At 38.3% G+C, this 25,558-nt stretch overlaps 1 long non-coding RNA gene across 1 annotated transcript in view; it reads right to left on the bottom strand.

The window, feature by feature from the left end:
• Positions 1 to 25,558, bottom strand: part of LOC101690468 — a 300,273-nt gene that overhangs the window by 46,453 nt on the left and 228,262 nt on the right. The window contains exon 5 of the long non-coding RNA XR_006601791.1: positions 14,431 to 14,536. This is a non-coding gene — a long non-coding RNA (uncharacterized LOC101690468). The remainder of the gene's footprint in view (positions 1 to 14,430; positions 14,537 to 25,558) is intronic.

Here is a 25,558-nt window from a genome sequence, read left to right as displayed (position 1 = left end):
TCAATAAGTGTTTGGTGATTGAATCAAATAGACGCAACGCAATGTGTTGATGTTTAATGTGTTTGTTGGCTCACATGACACCAGTTGTTCCCTATTATATTATACTTAAGTTCTTATTAAAAGAATGAATTTTTAAACCAGAAAGGCATAATCACATTGAGGTTGAAATAATTTAGTTCTTTAGCTGAATTATCTTTCAAAGGCTGTTTGTGTCCAATGGCTTATTGATTTAAATGTTTTCTTTCTGAAGAGCAGGATTTCAAAAGATTTCTAATTTTTTTTTAAAAAGAGATTTTTACATTGCCAAAGAAACAGTGAGACCTGTAATAGGTGAGACCAATCTTTCACCTGATAATTCCTACCACATTATGACTTGTTCAATTCAAGCCACTGATTTTCAATAGGAAAGGAATGGAATAAATGTTTTTAAAAATCCCAACTGTTGAAAGTTCTGTAATATAATCTAAAATAAATACACCAACTTAACTTTTCCTTATAAAAAGGAAGCTGGTTGGTTTAAAAACCATCTGCAGAATAAATATTTATGGAACAGAATGACAACTTGACTTATCCAAAGCATTGGCATACATTTTCTTAGTTAATGTTTGATGAAGCACTTCCACTTACAATCCTTCGGTGAACTAAAAGAAGAGATTCATTAACTATTTTTGAAAGATAATGAGGCCATGATCCCTTTCCAGATGTTTCACTCGTCAAATAATTGTGATCTTTCTTCCAAATCTCCCTGGTTGCTTGGTTCCTATTTTCTTGTTTATTGAGCAGTGATTTATGAAGATGAAGAGAGGTAGTGATTTATAAAGATGAAGAGAAGAAGTACAAATGCTAGACAGACAATAAGGATCAGAAAATTAAGTCATAATTTTACCTTACCAAAATTGGAGGCTCTTGAAGTTTTATTACTAACGGAAAATTATCTCAGATGTGGTTAGAGAAAAAAAATTTTTTCTCGCTTTCACTTAGAAGCATGGGTGCACTTCCAGTGCTTTCTCTACAGAAGGGACACAAGAATATGGTTCTTTGCAGAATTTCCCTTGGGGTTTAGAAAGGAGACTTGAAGTTTTGCTAATCTAATTCTCTTTTCTAGCATTCTGAAGTGCAGGACTAAGAAATAGGACTCAAAACGCACAGTGAAATTAAGGGTACACTGAAAAAGTTACTTAAATATAAGAGTAAAGTTAGAGGTCACAATAAATATAATAGCAACAACACAATAATAAAGTGAACATTCACTAAGTGTGTACTATGTACCAAGTACTATTCTAATAGTCTGTATATTAATTCATTTTTTCCCCCTACAGTGACCACAGGAGCTAGATAGTGATATTAGCGCCATTCTACAGATGGAAAATGGAGGCACAAACAAACATTTAGGTAACTTGCTCAGGTTCACACAGCTATTATGGGATTGAGAGGGAGAGCAACTGAAGCGGCTGGTCTCCATGGTGATTGCTGTTATACTATGTGATAGTGAACACCAGATGATATGAAAACTTTGAGCTGTTTGTTTTACATCTTGGTACTCCCCATGTTTTCCTTAATTGCTCCCCAAACTGTCATCTCAATTCTATCCACTTTAACTATGTTGGTTGTAGTCTGACAGAAGGCCAAGGAAAGTGATAATCAACACTATAAAATATATAACAGAAACGTTTTTGGATACTTTTAAGCATCGTCACTATTCTTTGTATTGTAACCATTTCATTTCTATCCTTTAGAAATTAATGAAAGATGTTTCCAAGCTATTAAGAAGATTTTGGGGTAAAGGTTGCCCCAGGGGAGGAACAGAGAAGTACCCATTCTCCAGCTGCTGGGAGGGGTGGTTACTAAAAGCTCACAACTACCTTTATTTTCTGAGAAGGGAAGCTGCCTTGCTTGGAATGTTCCCCCATGGGGGCAGCCAGCAGCCATGATCAACTGATATATATGGAATGTAAAAGGTGGATTGGAGAGTGGATTGAACTCTGGTGCTCTAGGACTTCCCGTAAGACCCTGCTCTCACAATTTCCAGCTGAATACACATCTTTTCTTAGCTTCTTCCCTTACTCACCTCGGGCTCCTCCCATCAACTTCTCCTAAGAGCTCTGCCTCAATAAATCATTTTTGTAAGGATCTTTTTCTTAGATTCTGCTTTGAGAGAACCCAAGCCAAGATGGATTATACTAGAAGTGGTCCCAAGAGGCAGAGTCTAAGATGGGATCCTGGAGGTTGATAGAGATGAGTCCTCTATGTCACCAGTGGTAGATATGCTCTGTAGCAGTGTGATTAAGATCAGAGGTCAGCAAACTATGATCTTTGGGATCAATCCAGCTCACTGCTTTTTGTAAATCAAGTTTCAGTGGTGCACATTCATTGGTATTGTATTGTGTCTTTAGAATCGTATAGTGTCATTAGTAGAGCTGAGTATCTGAGACAGACACCGAATGGCCTGCAAAACCTGAAATATTAATTATCAGTTCCTTTTTAGAAAAAACAAATTAGCTCCAGGCTAAAGTTTTCATTCATGGTGGTACGTTGGATTGAGATACAGGTAGAAGGGATTGCTGTAGCTAGTTTAATGTCTTTGGCCTTGAGAGGTATAAGGAAATTGAAACTATGAGGACTGTGGTGTTGGGTAACTGTTAGTATCACTGATGCATTAAAGAGAGAAAATGACATGCTCTATTAGTTACTACTGCTGTATAATAAATGATTACAAATTTAGCAGCTTAAGATAATACACACTTATTGTTTCTCTGTTTCTGTGGATCAGGAGTTAGAGGAGTTAGGGGTCCTCTGCTATTGGGTCTTTTAGAAGGCTGCAATGATTGCATCATTTTGGGCACAGTCTCACCTGAAGGCTTGACTGGGAAAGCATCCCATTGGAAGCTCCTGTGATTTTTGACAGGATTCAGTTCCTTGGGAGCTATTGGCTGGAGGCCATCCTTAGTTCCTTGTTACATGGGCCTCTCTAAGATGTCAGATTAAGTCATCAAAGCCAGCAAGAGAGGGATTATGCTAGTAAGAAGGAAGTGACAATCTGATGTCACCTAATCATGGAAGTGACATCCCATCACCTTTGCCATATTCTGTTGGTTAAAGACAAGTCTCAAAGCCAGGCCATACCCAAGGGAGTAGATTATACAATGATATAAATGCCAGGAGGCAGGGCTCATTGGGAGCCATCTAAGAGTCTCTTTGCCACATAGGCTCAGATCTATTATTCAGACTTTAAAGCAAACTGTGGGAGTCAGAAAGATTCATTAGAAGCATTTAAAGAGACACTCATCTTTTGTAGCTAGGGGGCAGACACATCTGAAGATCAGGCTCACATCATAATTGTAAAAGTGGCAGAACTTTAAAAAAAGAAAAAAAGAAGGAAAAAAAAAAAGAGAGCTTAATTCTCAGCCTTGACAAGTCTCTTAGGCAGAAGTCAGAGCTCTGAAAGAAAAGGAGTATCATCTTGCAGTTTGGGATAAGAGGATTTGGGGAGTTGAGAACCTTACCTCTGTATGTTCTCCTGAACACTGGGTTGGCAGCAGTGACTAGTAAGCCCCTCCTCTCTTGTTGGAAAAGGGACCCTCTGTTTTAAAGACTATAAAGAAGTCTCAGATGAGGCAGGTTTCTTACAGGACAAGCTTCAAAATCTGTCTGTACTTTCCATCACAGACTGATAATTTGGGTCATATCTCAGCATCTTGACTAGGAAAGTAATGGCCTACTAGGGGAGGAGTCGAGCTACATACCAAGGGAATGCCAGGTATTGGCTGACATATATGCCTGGAAGTGGACCCTGAGGGATCTGGATCGAGGTGGGGACAATATGGGCTGTTCACTGATATGGGCTTACTCCGCCATGACACTAAATTTAACACCTGGGCAAAGCCCTCGATGATATGCCTAATAAAGGCTGGGAGAGCTTGGTTGCTTGGAAAAAGTGATGGTTCACATGAAATGAATTAGGGATCCCAGCGCTCTAGTAATAGATTGTGGAAGAAGGAAAAAACAGATAGGAAATAGACATGAAAAATGGGTCCATTAAGTAAGACTGAAAAATCCATATTCGACTATGTTCCTCAGGAGGGCTTGCGGGACAGTCTGTTTATTAACATGCTGAAGAATCTGTTGATGAAGGGGATTCCAACACTGGAAAAGAACAGTTCTTTTTAGGCTAGGGATAGTTAGAGATGCTGTCACAGGACTGGAGTCCATGGAATAGCAATGGGGATGGTAGGTTCCAGATTACCAGAGATGACAGGGCAACACTGAATTGTCAGAAGCAGAGTAGGTGCAATCACCACAAAGGGAAGCAAGCCTGGGATGGCTGTCCTATGGGTGGGAGTGGAAGGTGTTCCGAAGTACCTATGGAAATGGTTACCTTATGTTAGGGCAAGAGGGATGGGCAGCCGACCAGGGTATTATCTGTATATATAATCAAAAGAGATTAAAAAAAAAAAGTAGATTGGCAAAAGGCTGAGGTCAGGCAACTGAATGAAAGTCTTAATCTCTTGCTCTGTTTTCAGACCTGAGCCAGTTCTAAGACCCAGAATCCACTGACTGAAGGAAATTCTGGGTCTCATGTGAAAGGAACTGCAACACTATGGCAATTGTAGCTCCCTAGTCCTTCCTCCAAGGGGCGAGAGCTATTTACTCAGGAAACTGTACCCTAGGGGAAAAGGGGTACCCTGACATCTCAGTGACGATTAGATACAAGGTATGAGTTGAGGTTTACAGCACCTCATGGGTCCCTATTAAAGTGGGAATACATAAATGTTGGGAAGGAAATAGAGTCATGCCCCAGATTCATTTCCTGGTGGGTCAGCTGGGTCAACATGCTCACCCAGTGGTCATTTACAGAATCCTTGAGTGCATAATTGAAGGGATCCATTAGAAATTGGAAGAATTCTATTGTTGTTTTCTTGATTGGCTATTGCATTAGCAAAAGCCATGTGGAAGTCCTTGAAACTATCTCGTCTGCCAAGTTAGTAAATCAAAATCAATGATTACATCCTGGGGAAAATTGCACAGATTAGTACCATTCTCATAGATTTAAAGAATGCAGGGGTGAGGATCCCCGTCATTCCTCCATGCAATTCAATGGTCTAGATGATACACCAACTAGACGGGTCACGGCAGATGACAGTGGAATGCTGCCAAGTTAACAAGTGGTAGTTTCAATTGCAGCTGCCGTGCAGTATGTGGCATATGCACTGGGGCAAGTTAACTGGATATGAGGTATGTGGTTATTGTTCTGGCAAATACGTTATTTTCAATACCCATCAAGAAGGAGGATCAGAAGCAGCCTACATTCATATGGATGAACAACAGCAGTCATGGTCTTGTCTTAATGTTATGTTAATTCTCTGGCTTAATCAAAATATAGTCTGAAGGAACTGGAACTGTCTGGACATTCTGCAGAGCATCATGTGTGTGCACTATATGAATAACATCATGTTAATTGGACCAAGGAACTCACTTTATGGCAAAGGAAGTATGGCCATAGTGGACATAGTGGACATAGTGAGCATAAAGTTCACTGGCCCTACTATACTCTGGTGTAAAAAAAGGCACTGACTTGGGCGCCTGGGTGGCTCAGTGGGTTAAAGCCTCTGCCTTCGGCTCAGGTCATGATCCCAGGGTCCTGGAATCGAGCCCCACATTGGGCTCTCTGCTCAGCAGGAAGGCTGCTTCTCTCTCTCTCTCTCTGCCTGCCTCTCTGCCTACTTGTGTTCTCTGTCTGTCAAATAAATAAATAAAATACTAAAAAAAAAAAAAAAGGCACTGACTTAGAGACGATATCCTGTGAGGATAGGTACCATCTTTCAGGGTATTGTACACACTCCATTTTTAAAAAGATTTCATTTAGTTGAGGGGCACCTGGGTGGCTCAGGTGGTGGAGTGTCTGTCTGCCTTTGGCTCAGGTCATGATCCTGGAGTCTTGGGATCAAGCCCAGCGTTGGGCTCCCTGCTCAGGGGGGAGCCTGCTTTTTCCTCTCCTCCTTGGCTCACGTTCTCTGTCACTATCTCTGTCTCTCTTAAATAAATAAAATATTAAAATCTTTTTTAAAAGGCTGTATTTATTTGAGAGAGAGAGAGAGAGAGAGAGAGAGCATGAGTGGGGGGACAGGCAGGGGGAGAGGGACAAGCAGACTCTCTCTGAGCAGGAATCACCCCTCCCTGGTGCAGGACTCATTTCCAGGACCCCAAGATCAAGTCAGACACTTAACTGACTGGGCCACCCAGGAGCCCCTGTATACACTTTAAACCACTAGCTATTATATGTTGCTCTATCCCTGATAGGTAGAATACATGAATCCAGGAATTAAAGGGTAGATATAAAAGGGACCTAACTCATTATCAGTTTGGGAAAGCCATCTCGGGAAATTTAGGTTTTGTGAGCCTAGAGCTTCTAGGCCCCAGTGCAGGGAAACCTGACCCTGGGAATCTAGCAAGATTCTCAGTAAACATAAAACTATTGCCACACTACTTTGGCCTCCCTGTGCCAGGAAATAAGCCGGCACCACAAAAAAGTTACTATATCGGCAGAGAAACTGACCTGATGGTCATGAGAAGGAGGAAGGGATGACACACATCAGAGAGAAGGAGCAAAGTACTTGTCACTCAAGTGATCTGTTGGGACATATTTTGGTGTCCCTGTCCCTTATTTAACTGTAGTGGGCAAGTAGAGCAACCACAGCCTGATTAGGGCAGGAGAGCCCAGGGCTCAGAGACCTCAGAGTTGATCATTCAGTTTACTTTTCCGCAATCTACTTAGACCTGCAGAAGTACCAACCCGTAAGCAGGAGCATCTAGAAGGGTGATCGAGGAGGGAGATCCTGACCGTGACTGGACCTTGGAACACACCACAGCTGGGGAAGCTCTCATTGGCTCTGCTACCTCTTCTCTTTCACGTCAGCCCAGAAAATGCGGCTAACCACAATCCTGAAGCGGCTGGGCCTGAAAGAGTTTGCTTGATCTGAGAAGCAAGTGGGTCTGAGCCACGGAAGGGACGGACCGCGGGGGCGGTTGGTGGCGTCGTTCCCACCCACCCGCGGCTGTGTTTGGCTGCGATCTGCTCATGGCGCTCCTCTTCACAAAGATTTGCCCTCAGCTGAACAGTGCCAGCTCCGCGGAGAATTACACTTCCTGGGAACGAGAGGCGTTCACCCTGTGGTACAATTTATGTCCCAGAGTCCCCCGAGGGGACCCGGCTAAGCTGTCGCTGGTTTTCAGCGGAGACCACATCCTTCTTGGCTAAGTGCTTTCACCTAGTTGACTTCTCCTGCTCCCCTTTTGGGAGCACTCCCTTGATAAATTATTTTCAGAAGTATTTCAATCTCAAGCCCTATTTCTAGGAGTTTTGACTTGAGATACCATCTTCTGCTATTAACCCTGCTGGAACAATCTTTTCTTCACCCATTTTGTTCTAACTCAAACTTGGTAGTATGCACATAAAAAGTTATACAGATTGAGGTTGCCAATTAAAAAAAAAAATGACCTTCTAAAATCTCCCCTTGATTTATCAACATGACAAAGCTCTCACTCATTTTTAATTCTCAACTTTACTATAACTGATGACCATTATTCTATTCTTGTTACTCTCTAAGGCTTTCTCTACACTGATGTCAACTATCTTTTAAAATGCCATCCTTATCATGTCACTCCCCTGATTAAACCTTTTAAACATTTAGTGACCTTACACTATTTCCTGGATGAAGTCTCAAGTCTTTAATATGACATACAAGACTTTGCTTATTGGGTTGCAATTTTGAGCTGAATTGTAGTAGACTCATCCCCCTACCACGCAGCCCACATGCCGCATGCTACAGTCAGACTGAAAAGAGTCTTCTTCCCTGAATAAGGAATGCTCAGATTCAAATCCATGCTAATTCCTCTGCCTGGGATGACTCCTCTTTCCTCTTCTACTTGTGAATGCCTGATTATACTTTAAGACACAGATATTTTTATCAGCTTTTCTGTGAAGCAGTTATTGACCAACTCTGAACTTTTTCCAGACTCGAGGAAGAATTAGTAAGTCCTTTCTTTGTGCTCTTACAGCATTAAGTACTCACCTGTGTTATGATGCTTGTCCGATTTTTTTGTGATTAAACATTAATAAACATTAACATGTCTTTCTCCCCCACATAAATTAAAATTCTTCAAGGGCCGTGTAATTTGTTTTTGTAACAGTACTAATGATAACATTGCTTAACATAGTACTCTTAATAGATATATACTATATAAGTATGTATTATATTTTATATATATATATATATTATATATATATATAATATATATATGAATAAAGAATTTGACTGGTTCTGAGATAGTTCCTCAACCCGACAGGCTGGACAGGCTAGTCAGTTCTTCTTCTTTTTTTCTTCTTTCTTTCTTTCTTTCTTTCTTTCTTTTTTTAAAGATTTTACTCATTCATTTGAGGGAGAGAGAGCGAGAGAGAGAGAGAGCACAAGAGCAGGCTGAGGGGAGGAAGGAGGGAGAAGCAGACTGCCCCCTGAGCAGGGAACCCGACGTGGGACTTGATCCCGGAGACTCTGGGATCATGACCTGAGCCAAAGGTAGACGCTCAACCAACTTAGCCACCCAGACATCCCTGGTCAGTTCTATTCTAGTTCTTGCCTTTGATCATTTTCCTCTTGTTGGAGTTTTGGAAATTGAAGGGAGTCTTTGGACAACTGTCTGTTCGTTTAAACCAAATAGCTGTTCGCATCTTCAGTCCATTATTGTATGAGTTTAGGTAACTTTACCTGCTACACATTCACACAAGTTCATGTCCCCTGTGATTTGTAAAAAACAGGGCCAAGAAATATACTTCCAAAGGGTAAGAGCCAGCCTGAAATTTAGCTCAGTAACATAAGTGCAATCCTATATTTGATCTCTGCTTGAAAGAGGTAGCAAGCAAAGGAGAACAGAGAAAACACTGCTTTCCCAGGATAACCCCCCACCTACTTCATAACTTCTTTACACTGTAGTCAGCCTGGGGATCAGTGTGTTTGACTGGCGTTTCAGATTCATCTAGATTTCCATTTATACAGCAAATGGTGCTTTTTAAGTTTTCAGAGTTTTCTTAGAAGAACCATTATTTCTTTATATTTTTGAGGGGCTGGAAGTTTAAATAAATATACTTAAGAAAATCCCTAGTATAATATTAGAAATTTTATTAGTGATCTTGAAATAAACAAGAAGGTAAATAGGATAATAAAAGCCTCTGTGTTATAGGAAACTCAATGGTTAATGTGGCACAAAACCTGGTTATAAGAATCTGACCTGATAATTTTCATTCTTTTCCTCCAGCCACATTTCTCAGCCTTGGCTCCTCCAGCTCCCTCTGACTTCAAAAGAAACTCTGAATAAAGAAGGAGGGCACACAATAGAAGAATTGGTCTGATTATCCCTCTCTGTTTGGAAATGGGTAAAGATTATAGATATGTTTTCTTCTTTCTGTGCTTTGGACTATGTAATGTCAATTACCTCAAGCAAAACCCCCTACTCAGGCTAATACACAGATTTGGATCATGCCAAAATTGCATAAAATTAGAAACAAGATATTAATAATAATCCATAATAGTGTGACCAAGTGGAATGCATGTTTATTCTCATTGGTTTTAGCCGGTATAATAAAAAAAGGTAAATTAGTTTAGAGATTTAAATTTATATTTATTATACCCTGACCTTTTTTGCTCTTCTCTTACCACTTTATATTATGAATGAGGTAATTAAAAAGAGTCTCTTCTCTTTTATTCCATTATGGCCCATTTTTGCCCCTTTAAATGTATTTGTGTGTTTGTGAATGTGTGTGTGTGTGTACATTGATTATTTTAACCAATGTTTGAAAATGAAGTTGTAGTGCTAAAGGTCAAACAAGTGAATTAGCTTGACCTGGTAATTAAAAGACCATGTATGAAGTACTAACCAGAAACACTGTAGGACTTTTCATTCTCAACCCAAAATGAAAAGGCAAAGCATAATAATCCCTTATCACCTGTGAAAATGATGTCAGGAAATGTTTTCTCAGAGTCAGCTACTGGTCAAGACTTACATCAAGTTAAACAAAATAATGAAGGATCAGGATTCTGGAAGGGCCAAAAGTTCGAACAGGAGACCTTTAGCCTTTCTGCCTGCAATGCATAATAATACTTCTGTTTGTTTGATAGGTGCGCTCCCTGAACATAAAAGCCTTTATAACTTTTAAGTTAGGAACTAAGTACTCTGGTCCCATTCTTCCTATTTAGGATGGCTGTCCACAGAAGTGAATTGATATAATTTGAACTACTGAGTGAAAACAACAACAAAAACAAAATCCTTACTGGACCAATCAACTTCAAGTTGTGTCTTATTAGGCTTCCAAAATATTTGGGATTGTCTGAATTAAAAAAGAATTATATGTGATTATGAATGAATTTCATCCAGGTTGGTTTGCTGTTCAGATGCCTTTAATAAAGAATCCATTTCCTTACAAGAGTCTAAATAGACCACACCGTTCTGTATTAACCAGACATACCTTATGGCAATAACAACAGTTGGAGATTTGACCTGAAGAATGCTTCAGTTTGAACTATTTCTGCTCACGAATAGAGAAGATTGCAGGTAAATAATGTGAAGTAATTTTCACTACTAAAATAGTTTAGAAATATATAAGATATAAAAGAGGTTTTTTTTTTTTTTTAATGAATTGAATTATTTAGTAAGCCCCAAGCTTTAGTGGTTTATCAGTTTTTAGCCAGTTTTTAGGTCTGACTTACCAATGCCCCAAGAAAACAGAACAAGAAACTTGAATGCAAACCTTTCAACCAGGTAACTCTATAGTTTATAAGTGGCAATGAATGACATTTCCTCAGGAAAATCTTGGAAATTACCAGTGTTGCACGTTTTATTAATCCATGTTTAACCTGAAGCCTAGAAACTAGTGCCCCTTTCTTCCTGTCTTCAAAATTTCTATTACCAACTGTACTATGTTGAAGTTTATATGACAGGCCATTTCAACACTTTTGTTTAGTTAAATGGAAGTGCATCACTTTTAAAGAAAAGCCCTATTGCCAAAAAATATAAACAGCCCTAACTTTGATTAATATAAATATTTAAAAACCAGAACATTCTGTTACATCTTGCAAAAACAATTCTGATGTAGCTGATGGGAAAGAAAAAGTGCTTTCATGCCTTAGACGAATCCAACAAAATACAGCTGCAGAACAAAATTTTAAGTAAATATGAATTGTTTGTCTTTTCACAGGGCTACGGTGTTTACCTAAGTGGAGTTATTTTAGAACACTTTATGTTTTATTAGTAAAAATGAAAGTTTTTTTTTTTTTTTACAATTTCAGTTCTGAAGTATTTTATTTAAATTTGAAAGTCCTCTAATTAAAAACACCATTAAAAATTATTCCTCCTGCCCAGTTTAGCATTTTGCTAATAAGCCACTGGACAAGAGATGTGTGAAATGAATAGATGAAGAAAAACGTTGACAGCAAAAGCAAGGTCTGAGGGGGTGAAGGTAGTTTATTAGGCCCCGTTTGTCACGAATGGCCCTGCTGCACATATAAAAGCAAATCCCTCTACCTTAGAAGATTAATTCTGAAGGAGGCACTCTTGGGTCAAAGTATACATAAGCGTGTGCCTAATCTCAGAGAAATCAGGCTATTTTCTCACAGCAATTAAGCAGAGGTCTGGGGTTTCACCCACAGTGTATTTAAACACAGGATACAATTAAACCCCAACGTATTAATATCTTTGCTCTGCAAAATTGCTCAGGAAATAGATTTTGCTCTCTTTCAAATGAAAAGCACGGCAAATTAAGAGAATAACTTGATGCTTTGCTAAGTTGCTTGAAATAAGAGTGTCGTATTTTCTTCTAATTGCAAATGTCTTCTGTACCTAAAGACAGTTCTTACTCTAGGATAGGGTTATAAAGTTTCTAGTTCCTTTGGTCTAAACAATGAACCTTAGAAGTTTGCATGAAAATGTATTGTTTTAAACTGTAATTTAATTTCTTATTGAGCAGACGCTAAAAATCAACTTCTTAAAAAGAACTCACTGTTTTATAAAGAACTCACTGTCCACTACCACCAAAATGTCACAATTAGGAAGCTTTGCAACCTATGTAAAGTGTGAAAAAGTAAATGTAAATCTTAAGCAATCAAATGTTCAGAGGGACTGCTTTCTGCAGAGGTTTTTCCTGAAGCTTTTTTATTCATATACTCATCTCAAGGCAAGAGCTAATCTTCCAGAGAAAATTACTGCCAGGTTAAAACACTACTTCGAAAATGCTAAATTTAAAAACAACAAAATAACTTTTATTTCTTGTGTGTCAGTTCCCTAAAGACAAAGATTTTAATAGTACAAAAGCTATATGAATAAACCATCACCTTCATTCAGATCTTGAAAACAAACAAACAAACAAACAAACAAACTCTTCTGGTATTAAACAAATTTTACCCATATTGTAATTATTGTTACTTCTCTTTTGTCTCCCTTGAGATTAATATTCCATTTAATTGCCCAAGCAAATGCTCTGTCTTTTTGAGGAGGGAAGTTGTTCTTGGAATAGGAAAGGATAGAAATAGTTTTTCATATATATAGCTGACTCGATAGTTATTTCATTTATATAAGAGTTTCTAGCAAGATGGTTATCAGTATATGACACAGAGAGAATTCTTATCATTCATGACATATAGGCATGTTCATAGAAATTAATAAAACTGAAAGAATGAAGCAAAATTGAATCTGATGGGCAGTGGTGTGTGTGTGTGTGTGTGTGTGTGTGTGTACACTAACATGTTTCCCACCTAATACTCCTTTGTTGCTTTTAAGAGAAGAGTACTTAAGGTACTCATCTTCGTAAGGTGAAGTACAAAAGGCAATGTCCCCTAGGAACCACAAGACAAACAGCTTAGGCACTTTTTTGATGTGTGCTGGGCTATGTGAGAAGGCATGCAATCTGAATTTTACGAAGGATTGTTTTAATGGGACCAATGACTTTAATAGTCCCCCTTGCTGACATCACTGGCAAATTGGTCTACTCTGTAACCTTTAAAAGTGCAGCATATCCCAAAATGAGTTACTTATTAAACAAATGTTCTTTTTTTTGAGTGCAACTGACCTTTAAATGATTATTTCTCAGCACTTGCAACAAAGAGAATCTCACCTATCACCTTTACACTTTTGATGCTACAGTGAGTAGATCCATAACCTTTTCACAACACTTACCATGCCACACAACATGGAATTACAAACGCTAATGAGCACCTTTTCTTTTAAGGGGAAGTCGTGTTACTTTATTAAATTGTTGCAGTATACAGAAGCCATGGGAAAGTCTAACAACAAATCATTATTTTTTTGATCAAGCTGAAACCATTTTAGAAAATAGAATTCCAAGGCACCAAAGCGTAATTTACTCCTAATAACAGTTTCTACTGAAGTTTTCCCCCTTTGGCTTCCAGGGTGTGTGTGTGGCGGGGGAGGGGATGGGGGAATTAAACAGTGGTATTTGACTTAAAAACATCATCTTTAGGTTCAGGCACTTACAAATATTTGCAGGCAATTTGAACTAACTTACAGACAACTAGCACAGCACCCTTTTTCACTAACTAGAAGGAAAAGCTTTGAAATTTCAGAAGTATTATTGATGGAGTATATATATATATATATATATATATATATATGTATATTTATACACACATATGTGTATAAAATATGTATATCTCCTGTGGTGTTAGAGATTTTAAGATTATGCCTTCCTCAGAAACTGGCACTTTTGTAAGATGTAATGGGTATAATCAAGTCCTGGTTTTCTTTATTAAATAGAGCTGGAAATTATAAATCTTATTCTTCAGGAATCAAATCAAATCAGCACATATTCGAAAGAGTTAATGTTTTCTGGGATCTCTTTACTAATGTAAGGAAATCCATGTTACTCTAAGTCCCAGTGGTCTTTCCTGGAACAGGTAACCTATTTATACTTTAGTAGAACTACTGAATCTGTTAAAGGTTTCATTAGCCTAAATATTTTCCCTCTTAAAGAGAAGCAATATTCCAATTTTGAAAAATTCTGAGAAAATTTTCTTGATCTGAAGGATTCAAGTCCTGGAATAACCTAATATGTCCATCCATGACATACATTTTACCCGAACAGTAAGGCACAAGTACTTTCTTATGTTCCAATATAAGGTGTTTTTTTTTTTTCCCCCTTGCAAGGCTGACCATATTTATAAAATACTGTTTTTTAAAAAATGGGGTCTTAACGATTCTTGAATATGAATCCTCCATAACATAAAAAGGTGTTTTCATGTGTGCATTCTCTGTCTCTCCTCTTTTCCCACATTTCTTACCAAGTGAGCCTTATTGGCATGAATTATAGAGAAATCTGGGAAATTTTTCCTTAATAATGAAAAATAACTTCTTGAAATAACATTCACTTACGGTTTTGTTTTCGGCTCTGACGCAGTAGTATTTTGTAAAGCATGAGAGGCAGACAAAAGACTTCATCAGAGAAATCAAAGTTAATGTCCTTTGGAAACATTGGGCTCTGAAAGGGAAAAAAAATAGCAGAAATATGACTTATTTGGCTCCCCCTAGCTTAATTTACAAAAAGGCAAATCAGTTATGTTATTGGCATGTAATCACAAAGAAAAATACACAGACTTAAGACTAAACCGACTCATTGTCAAGACTTCCAGGGTCTTATTCATTAATTATGGTGGCTGCCAGCAAACAACAGAGGAAAATCAACAATGCTGGATAAAATAATCATCAAGGGCTTCTATGTCTGTAAACTATTTAAATTCTTGAAATTGAATATTTATGATGAGTGATGCTTCTTTAATGTATACCATATTTCCATCAGCTCTCCGCTCTGCCTGCGCTTGGAAAGCCCAGACGCACCCGGTGCTTCGTTCACACCCACATTTCACTCGGTTCCATCCTGGCCCCCTCAGCTAACACCATCCCATCAGAAAACTGGACACCCAGAGTCACTTGCTGTTTTTCCGGGGCCTGCTTATTTTCTAATACCCCTCTCATCTTTAATAATAGCACAGTTCAGTATCCTCTCCGCCTGTGCCCAGGCAGCCCCCGTGTAAAACGGCTGTGAAGTTTATTTTGTGCCCATCAGTACAATGCAAACCAGAGTGGGCTTACCTCCTCGGGGTTAGTGAACCCACGTTGTCTGTGAGCACAGACAGCACTTTGGCCCCAGATGTGCCTGGTTAACTGTACAAGCAAAGAGGATAAATCCACATAACAATACTTCATTCACCAAGGAAATCTGCAGTGGATTACAGCTTCTCTATGGTTAAGTCTGGTCTTAATTTACTGCTTTTATTCAGTTTTCAACCACAAACGAGCCCCTTATGAGGCATTCACTATGCAGAATTGACAACTCTTTTTATCTACTTGAAAAATATTTTTGGATAATAATTTATGGTTACAAAATATGTTAAGCAGTTTCAATAGTTATATTATATTCTTTCAATGCTTAATGATGCAGTATCCCCTGTAAAAATGGAATGCCAGGAAATCTGGTAATTTTACATACAGTATTTATAACAACAGAGCAATTTGGCCATATAGAAACACAAATTAAAAACAAATGCTGCATATTTCATAGGAAGTCTTTTAAAGACATTTTTTTAAGCTCTTAAATTGTATCTCGGGAGAAAATCAGAGTTCAGAACAGTGTCTAAAGGTCCTATATATGGGTGAAAAAATAATTTTGGCAAGCACTGTATTTTATTTATGGATTATTATGTTTAATATAGCATATTTTGAACACTCTTCAGAAGGAAAAAAAAGCTGCAGCTCTCTTTGAGGACATGAGGGAGAGTTCATATGCTATTTATATTTTATACATGAAACCAAAATATGTGGTAAGTTTGTACTTCTTTGCCATCAAAAGTGTTCTCTTAATTTATATTCTGAATTAATGCCATCTTTTTAAAAAATCCATCTGAAGGTGTTCATTATTATTGGGCATAGAGTCCTTTTTCAAGCACTGATTGCCAGTAACTGGAACTACTCTGGAAACCCCAAATAGACTAAAAAGCATCATATCCCTTTAATAGTGGCAAGTGCCAGTAACAACGTTTGTCATTTTAGTTGTACAGCTTCTAATATTGCCAGCCTAGTGACCCTATAACCCCAAACGGAACCTATGTAAGTAAATAAGAAGGAATGTATTTTATAAATGGAGACAATGGAAACAATGTGGCTGATGTTCTTTGGGATGATGGAGTTCCTTTCCATCGCTTTAGATTAATTTAAACTGCGGGTATCCAAAGCTTTATAACTTTCCTTTTGGCAGAATTTGAGCACTTTCAGACTCATTGATACTAAGGGATTCTTCCCATTGCAGAATGAACTCCCTGTAGATAAACAAAGGGAAACATTCAATGGAGGTACTTGCTGTGTTTTCCTCATTAGTGGCTACACTGTCTTGAGCAGGGAATGAGAGCTTGGGGAAAAGCATCCTTGGCATTAACAAGAAAGGACATTGCTTTTACAAGGAAGAACACTTTATGGTTTTCTAAAGCATCTCTCCTCAAGTGCCATATGTAAATCATATGAAAAAAAAAATCCACCCAAATTGTATGTGTGCTTCAGGGGGGAAAAACTACGTAAACGTGCAATAGAAAAATAATGAACTGTATCACTTTGGTTAGTTAAGCAATTATTGCTTCTTTATAGACCCAAATGCAGTTTGGTTTTCATCATAAAAACAGGTGGGGTTTGCTCTTGTTTATTGTTGGTGGTGGTTTATAATTTTGCTGGAAAGAATTCTTTATGTTCTCGTTCTTGTTATTTTAGGACTTGGCATGTTCTGCCTTTAATCTGGTAGCTAGGTTTCATTACCTTCCTAGGTGTTCTAATGAAGGTGTAAAAGAAAAGGTTAGAAAGGTGATAAATTAGACAATAGAAGCATCAGATTCAAATGCCACTTACTATAATTCCAAAATCATGTGTCAGAATGGTTTCAGTAACAATATTACAGCTCCTTTCTGTTGTTTATCTCCAACATGTTAACATGTAGTTAAGAGCAACTTCTGGAACCGAGTATAGAGCTTTGGATTTATGACAACGGCGGCGAACCAGCCTCATTAATCTGGGCAAAAATAGTTTCTGATCATCAACCATGGGTCGATGAACTCAAGATTCTGAGGAAGGCTTGGTACATTCTTCCTGAGCCATTTAGTACGCAGACCCAGAATGTTCCTCCGTCCTTTATACTACATCCTGTGTACCCGGATGCTAGTCTCCTTCTCCTTCCTCTTCCTGCCAAGCAGTATATGTGAAGCTAGAGTGGGAGGGTCATTTAACAATGAATTTCTCCATTGTATAACCATTACAAAGCTATCCAGGCTAAAAAACTTGTTGTTTTTTAAGTCACTGTGCAATTTCAAGGTTTTAATGGTCCTTAAAATATAATACCCTGTGTCATTTATTTCCTGAAGTGAAAGCTAGTGGCAGCCTTTGGAATTCATGTAAAACAAGTGGTTCAAAATAGTTTGAAGAGAGAATGAAAACTTGATAAGCAATTAATCTACCCTGAATGCTTTCCTAATGGTTTGTGCCTTTTCTTGCTGGTTTAAAAAAAAAAATCCAGATGTATTCAAAAGAAAATCAAAGAAAATATACATCTAGATTTTTCTATAGTGCATTTATTAGAATGAAACCCACACACGGTGAGGCAGGAAAGATTGAACGTTCAAATAATTTAAAAATAAAGGTGTTTCTGGTTGAACAGTGGCAACTTGATTTCTTTTTTTCTTTTTTTTTTTTCCCGCTAAAAAATTTTGTGCCTGGAGCTATGGGAGAAGGGAAGGATTTGAAATGGGAAACTGCATACATGAACATAGAGATGGGGCTAATTTCCTAACAGGATAATCCAGCAAGTGACACCTCGTTGAGGAAAAGAACTTGTCCTAATCTGACTGCTAATTTGTAGAGGCCCAGGTTTAAGAATTAAGGCAAGCCAGAGACACTGAGACTCAAGATTCAGCTACGACATAGAGCTGAGCCCACTTGATGTGTCTGCCAGCCTGTGTATCACCAAGGAGCATGGCGAGACTAGATAGAAGACCTGCCGGTCTGCTGACATATTGTCTGAGACACTGTATAGACAGAGGTGACTCTTGTTGGAGAACTGTGGGTGGCAGACAGATTGAAGACCCAGGAATCCATAAGTAGAAGGGAATGCATCTCAGTGGTTAATGGGACCAAGAGGATGAACACCCGGCACAGATTCATGCAGGGTGTCAATAGCTGAGATGACAAACAAGATCATGACCTTTCCCACTTATTAGAGCTTATGTCTTTCTCCCTCGGCAGAGTGGAACAGGGCAAAAATGGCAAACCCAAAGACAGAGAAAATCAATGAAAGGCTGAAGAGTTACATGAACAAAATTAACAGGGATAGGAACAAAGTCAGAGAGCTTACTTTTGAGCAAATGCCAAAAGTCTTAGGAGCTCCTGGAAGCTGGGACATTTCGAAAGATATTCCTTGTAGGAAAAGGATAACCATGCCTAAAATGACAAGCATGGGATCCAGCAAGATGATGTGGGTGTATGGGACTGATCCCGAGACTGTGCCTCTTTATTTCTGAGTGAAGAAGTACTAGAGGTTGAAGAACTTCATAATACCATACTTACTGCATAAGTATGGGGATTGCATACATACATACGTATATCCCCACACCTAAATTAATTGCTTGGTAAGCATATATAGGCTTATAGCACAGGTTACCAAAGTCCCAAGGCATAGAACCCTTACTTAGGGACCAGGTAGAAACACCTGAAATGTGGGTGTGTGGTACTGGGCATTCCATCCTATTTTTTGGCACCTACCAAAAGACAGGCCTCGATGGAATCTGCCATACATTCTGTAACCCGGATGAGTACTGCATGCCTGTCATCTGAATGGGGTTAGTCTCTGACTGGAGTATTGCCAAGTAACCCAATTTTAGAATAGCACAAATTTTAATTATATGTTTCATTTAACTGACACCTGTCCTTGGAGGCTGTCATTAAAATCTAACAAGCTATGATGTGGGAACTATTATTATCTATGATTTATAGAGAGGCAAAAATAAATAAGGAGAAAAAAGGAAAGGGTGAGAGGTTTGGAGGAGCGGTATGATTTAAAGACTAGAAATTCCACTGGCAAAAAAGCGCATCATATCAACTACCTAGAAAATGCATAGGAAATGAAAACCCAGATCATTGACTTACTTGTGTTTGTGGTATGATTTTACTAAATGTTCATTCATCCTTCCCTTCATGTTGTGGGTATAATATGCCACTCCTTTCCTCGGTAAACTGAGAAAAAGTATATTTTTAAGTAAAATGGTTGAAACTGAAATGCATCAGTTTTAAAACTAAGCTGCACCAGGGGCACCTGGGTGGCGCAGTGGGTTAAAGCCTCTGCCTTCAGGTCAGGTCATGATCCCAGGGTCCTGGGATCGAGCCCCGCATCAGGCTCTCTGCTCAGCGGGGAGCCTGCTTCCTCCTCTCTCTCTGCCTGCTTCTCTGCCTACTTGTGATCTCTGTCTGTCAAATAAATGAATAAAATATTAAAAAAAAAAAAAACTAAGATGCACCAATTGTAGAATCCCCAACTATTCGTCTTGCACATTTCGTCTGCTGAAGAGGAAAAATGTGGTAAGGAAAGGTTTAGGGTGCAAAGAAAACAAGGTAATGTGTTGATGGTTAAAGAATTTGAATAGTGGGTACATGGGGGCTCATTATACTATTCTATTTACTTTAGTGTAAATTTTGAATTTTCCATAAGAAAAATTTAAAAGAGTGGTGCCTGGGTGGCTCAGTTGGTTGAGTTGCTGCCTTTGGCTCTGGTCATGATACCAGAGTCCTGGGATCGAGCCCTGCATCAAGCTCCTTGCTTGGTAGACAGCCTGCTTCTCCCTCTGCCTCTCCCCCTCCCTCTGCCTGCTGCTTTGCCTACTTGCATGCTCTTTCTCTCTCTCTCTGTGTCAAATAAATAAATAAATAAATAAATCTTTTTTTAAAAAGAAAAATTTTAAAGAAATTTAATTTGGAGAGGCTTTTATTTTAGGTCTTGTACAAATTTATTTGGGAAAATTCATTTTATGCTGCAAAATTTGGCTATAAACAGGAGAACAGTACATCTTACATTAATTATATTACTGTATTTATGTTAATGATCCCACTGTAACGATACTATTCTCCTAAAAATGGAAAAACCAAAAGATCTGTATATACTTTTCTACTCTCCACATTCACAACCTGTCTTTTTTTCTTTTTTTTTTTTTACAACCAGTCTTTTTATAACAGCCCTGGGTTTCTAGACTGAATGCCAAATATGCTTCCCGTTTAGATCAAATTTAGCTTTAACTAAAATAATTAGCCCTTGGTCCTAATTCTAATGGAAATGTAAGACTCTTAATATTCAGTAATAGTAGCACCATTAGATACTGCTGCTAACAGTGATTTATATGAAATAATTAGCAGACTGTTTCTGTGGTAGATACATGCAGAATTTGTCCTAAACCAAAGGCAAAACAATAATAAAAACTACTGCCTTTTAACCTTTCCATGAATTTAAATAAAAAAATGTGTACTGGAATTGCACATTAATAAGGCCTGTTAAGCTCTGAAGAATATTTTACATTCATCTGTAGTTCATCAGACAGGTTCATGACCTCAGTGGAATTGCTTGTAGCTCCTGCAGTTCTTAAGCCGGCATGGGAGAAGACACGAAATACTATTTTATGATTAGAAAATTCTACCAGAATTGACAGAAACAAGGGAACACATTCCCATATTGAGTACATGCCATGAAATGAGCACATATAAAAATTGAGGACTGACTTTTCATCCTCTAGGTACCTTAAAAAGAAGCAGCTAACAAGAGCGAACTATAATGCCATAGTTCTAGTCTTAAAGCAGGAAATGGGAGGGGTCAGCCTCTTCCCTGTGTCTGGAGGTGCACACGAAGGGAAACCGCAGCCTTGTTTCCCAGTTTTCTAAGTTACATGATCATCACCAAAAAATCCGTATGAAGTTTCTCATTAAAAAGACTTTTTCCTCCCTAAGCAATATCTGTTTGGAAGTATCCTAGAGTTCATTTATCTTGCGGTTCCCCGAATCCCCCCTGAATGGCCGGTATTGTGTGAAAGGCATTTCCCACAAGGCTGGGCTTGCGGCTAGCAGAGGTCCCACTACAGCCGGGAAGTTAGTCCAGTTGCTTCTCCATCCCTCAGCCTGAGAAAATTTCATCCACAGAGCTGATTCATGCTACTTCTTTGGATCTGCTACTGGCAGCACAATAAGGGATGAATGAAATAAGCACTCAGCAGCTGAATGCCCTTAAAGACCACTTGGGAACTTTATTTGGTGCCAAATAAAGTGACCTGCCAGTGTCAGCTGCGGGAAGCATATTGTACTGGGCTCTGCAGTCTGTCCCAGTAGCCTATTCATTTCTGAGGAAATTTTCAGGTATTGAATTTTAATCCATGATGCCCAATTATAATTTGGGACCCTTTTACATTAGAGACTGGGCTGCACCCCATTTGGCAATTAAGTCAGAGCTGCCTAATACATGATTTTAATTTCCGGAAAGCAGGTGCTTCCTTTGGTCAGTTACCAATCCCTGATTTTCCTTCATTCTTTAGCTTAAACCATTTTCATTTCATAGCCCCCGCCCCCCCCTTCTATAAGTATTCACCACATGTTAGATGATTTTCCTGCTTAAGCCTGTAGGGATTCCCATAGGCTTCTTTTTAAAAAGTGCATATAACTTCTTCAAAAACTCATTTTGTAGGTATCCATTTGATCTCAATTTCATAATAACTTATTATATTTTTTTAAATAACCTGAATAAAGATTTGCTTACCTTACCTATCACTTGCAGTTATGAAGTGAGACTCTCCAGAAATATTTTCTGCATTAGCTTCCTTTGTTTCCTATTTTTACCAGTTCAACTAAAGACTTCCCTAACGATTCGGAAATGATTTTTGTTTGAGTTATATTTACAACTCTGTGTCTTCTCCAAACAGTGCTTTATGGTTCAAAATAAATGCTTGAGAAAGCACCTTAAAATACAAACAACTCAAGTATCAGGTGCCAAATTTGGAGGCAAGTGTTGTATAAGTTAAAACCTATTCCGGAAAGAAGTTCCCCTCCACACACATGCACTGAGATGGTGCAGTTTTATCTTCCGAAAGTACTTTGTGTAAGATCAGCCAGTACCAACAGAGCTGTAGCGAGGAGATTGGGAAACCAGATGTCCATTTGTGCTGATAATGACAGTGTCTTTAGCCCTTCCATTGCTATGAATGAGCTGCCTACCTCACTATTTCCATTCCCACATATGAATTATAAAATGCTGTTGAAATGCTGTATAAAATGCTGATGACCACCCTAGGATTAAATTTAAACCTTTGGTGGCCATAGATGGACTTGTCATTCCTAAGGGAAGTGAGTAAAAGGAAGCAGAACCAAAGCAAGATGAAACAAAATACAAAACCAAAAATAAAGAAAAGGAAAAGAAAGAAAAGACGTTAAGAAGAGAGAAAAAAATGGGGGAAAGCAAAGAAAAGGGGTGCTGAAGTTGAGTGCTACCATCAGTTGGCTTGATGAGCTCATTGTTCTACTCCTCCTCTGCAGGCTGAGGCCACAAATGCCTCTTGCTACCTAGCTTGACTCCACTGAATGATGTTTCATAATTAACTGAGGATTAGCAAAATTGATCGTCTTTAATGGGACCATGGCAAATGTTTCTTTTAAAAAGACCGAAGCAACCAAATTCTGGATTTGAAAGATGCAGAATTAGAGAAATTTACAAAAACAGTCTGTTACCTAACAAAAAGATCTATTTAATATTTCAGTTTAAGAATTAGCTGTCCTAGAATATAATAAATAAGATTTGATTAAAGTCTGTGAAATTGAATGCGGTTGTGTTTCTCAAACTATGTTCTAAGAAACACTAATGTCCTGCTAGATATTTGATGCTTCCTTAAAAAAAGCATGCTCTCATCAAATACACTGTAAGACTCCAAACCATATTTGCCCTCTAAGGAAGTCACAAAGCTTATTAACACATTATAGACGCTGCGAAGACTGGCATGGGAAAAAACAAAACAAAACAAAACCTGTTTATGTTGAATCCAGCATTTTATACACACACACACACACACACACACAGGCTATGAAACTTTTTTTTTCTCCTTAAAACACTGTTAATAATTTGCATTTTCTGGAACACAGTTATAAAGCAGTGTATTCCAATATTAGTACTTATTATTTTGTTGTTGTTGCTTTTGTTTTGAAGAGTAAAAATAGCTGAATTACAGGTTTGTGTTGACTTTGGGACCAGAATATTAAAATTTAGTACATCTGCTTAATGCACAATTCATTGAAGCTGGGTATGAACCTTGTACTTCATGTCACTGCCTGTGTTTACCGTGCCTGTTTTTCTGTATTCAGCCCCTTAGCATTTTAGGGTCCATATTTAGTTTTCCATTGTATCTATGAGGACTTGCATGGTGCTTAGTACAGTGTAGGCACTCAGGGAATATTTGTTCGAATGAATAAATGAACACTGTAGTAGACATCTTTTTATATTTTGTTTATAACCACATTAGAATGTAATTTTGGCCTCAAAGTAAAAATAAAAGAAGTAAAAGTGAGAATGGCTAAACTGAACTGGTCTTTAATAGCTTTGTCAGAGGCCAGTAAATTCCTCACCAATTACTCTATTGTCTGATGCTTCATTGCTTCTGTTAGCCAGTCTGTTTGAAGTCAATATTCATTCTATTCTGTAATTTTCCAATTTGTTTTTTAAGTCTTTATATCTTCAATTATCTTCATATAGCTATTTTTTACCTGCCCTTTACTTTTTGTTGAATGACTTCTTAAAAGCAGACTCATAGTGAACTTCATATATCATAATATGCTCTGAGAAACTTCACATTGAAGAGAAGAGAAAAGGCAGTGAAGGCGTGGGAGTGAGTGTGTGGTATAGAAGAGGTAAAAGAGGTAAGATGTTTAATTCATTTGACAAATATTTACTGAATGCCTATCCTATGCTGGGCACAGAGTATAGTCTAGACAATTCAAGGTCAGACAAAAATATGAAATATTCATCAGACAGGTATCAACAGAATTAAGAATTTTCAAAATTTCATCCCCCCCCTCCAGTTAGTTCATACTAGAGAATGGCTTAGTATTTTTAGAGTGATGATTTCATGTGTAAATTGTTTGTCTTATCTATTTTGCTCTGTTTCTATCTTGACAAGGCTGCCAACTTTCCTGAAATTGTACAATATTTTATGGGTCAGGACAAAACCACGTAATATGATCTATCACATAAAATTTAAAGTAAATTTAGTTACCTTAAATCAAAGTAGTAACTATTCAAAAGTCCACCTAAAGAATGGTTCTGACCATTGGTTGGTAAACTATATCCTTTGGGCCAAATCTGTAAAGTTTTATTGGGACACAGCTACACTTACTCACTTACATCCCATCTGTGACTGCTCCAACTGGAAAGTTGAGTAACTGCAAGAGGGACTGTATGGCCTACAAAGTCGAAAATATTGACTATCTGGCTATTTGTGGAAGTAGCATAGATAACCCTTGGCAGTTCAAGTAGGAGCAAAATGGTGGATCGCTAAAAATACATTTAACATCTCCCTTTGGATATTTTTGTTCCTATATTGGAGTGTGATGAGAATATTATTCTGGAAATTCTTAAAGATCTAAGTCAGTAGCAGTTGGAATTCCATTTCACTGTTGCTCTTTTGTTCAATATTAAGTATGGACATGAAAAACTAGAATGTTTGAATTTTATGTCTAAGTTTTTATATTCTATGCTGGCAATATAGGACTTGTCTCTGCAGGCGGAATACTTCAGTACATATTGTAGGCAGGTTCCAAGGGGATCTATTTCCTGATATCCACTTCCTTGTGTTATCCCATTCTTCACAGAATAGGGCTGACTTTTGTAATCAATAGGACATTGTGGAAATTATGGAGTGTGACTTCTGAGTCTAGGTCATAAAAGGAATTGTGATTTCTGTCTTGTTCTGAAAGAACCAGCTATTATGTCTGGAGGACACTCAGGCAGCTCCCTGGAAAAAGGAACTGAGCCATCTGCCAATGGCCAATGAGGAGACTGAGGCAATCCATGAACATCCAGTGAGTGAGCCATCTTAGAAGCATACCCTCAAGTCCCAGTTGAGCCTTGATGACTACAGCTCCTGCTGACATTTCCACCACAACCTCCTAAGAGACCTGGAGCCAGAACCATCCAGCTAAGACACTCCTGAATTTCTGACCCTCAGAACTATGAGATAATCAATGTTTACTGTTTTAAAACCACTAATTTTGGGGTAATTCATTTTCATTATGCAGCAATAGATAACTAACACAATGGGGGTTCCCGGGTGACTAAGTCGATTAAGCCTCTTACTCTTGGTTTCCGCTCAGGTCACGATCTCAGGGTCCTGGGATTGAGCCCCACATCAGGCTCTGTGCTCAGTGGCGAGTCTGCTTGAGATTCTCTCCCTCTCCTTAT

Source organism: Mustela putorius, unplaced genomic scaffold, assembly GCF_011764305.1.
Source record: "Mustela putorius furo isolate JIRA1106 unplaced genomic scaffold, ASM1176430v1.1 tig00003853_pilon_pilon_pilon, whole genome shotgun sequence".
In the NCBI taxonomy this organism is placed as follows: Eukaryota; Metazoa; Chordata; class Mammalia; order Carnivora; family Mustelidae; genus Mustela; species Mustela putorius.
This window is presented reverse-complemented; position numbering and strand designations above follow the sequence as displayed.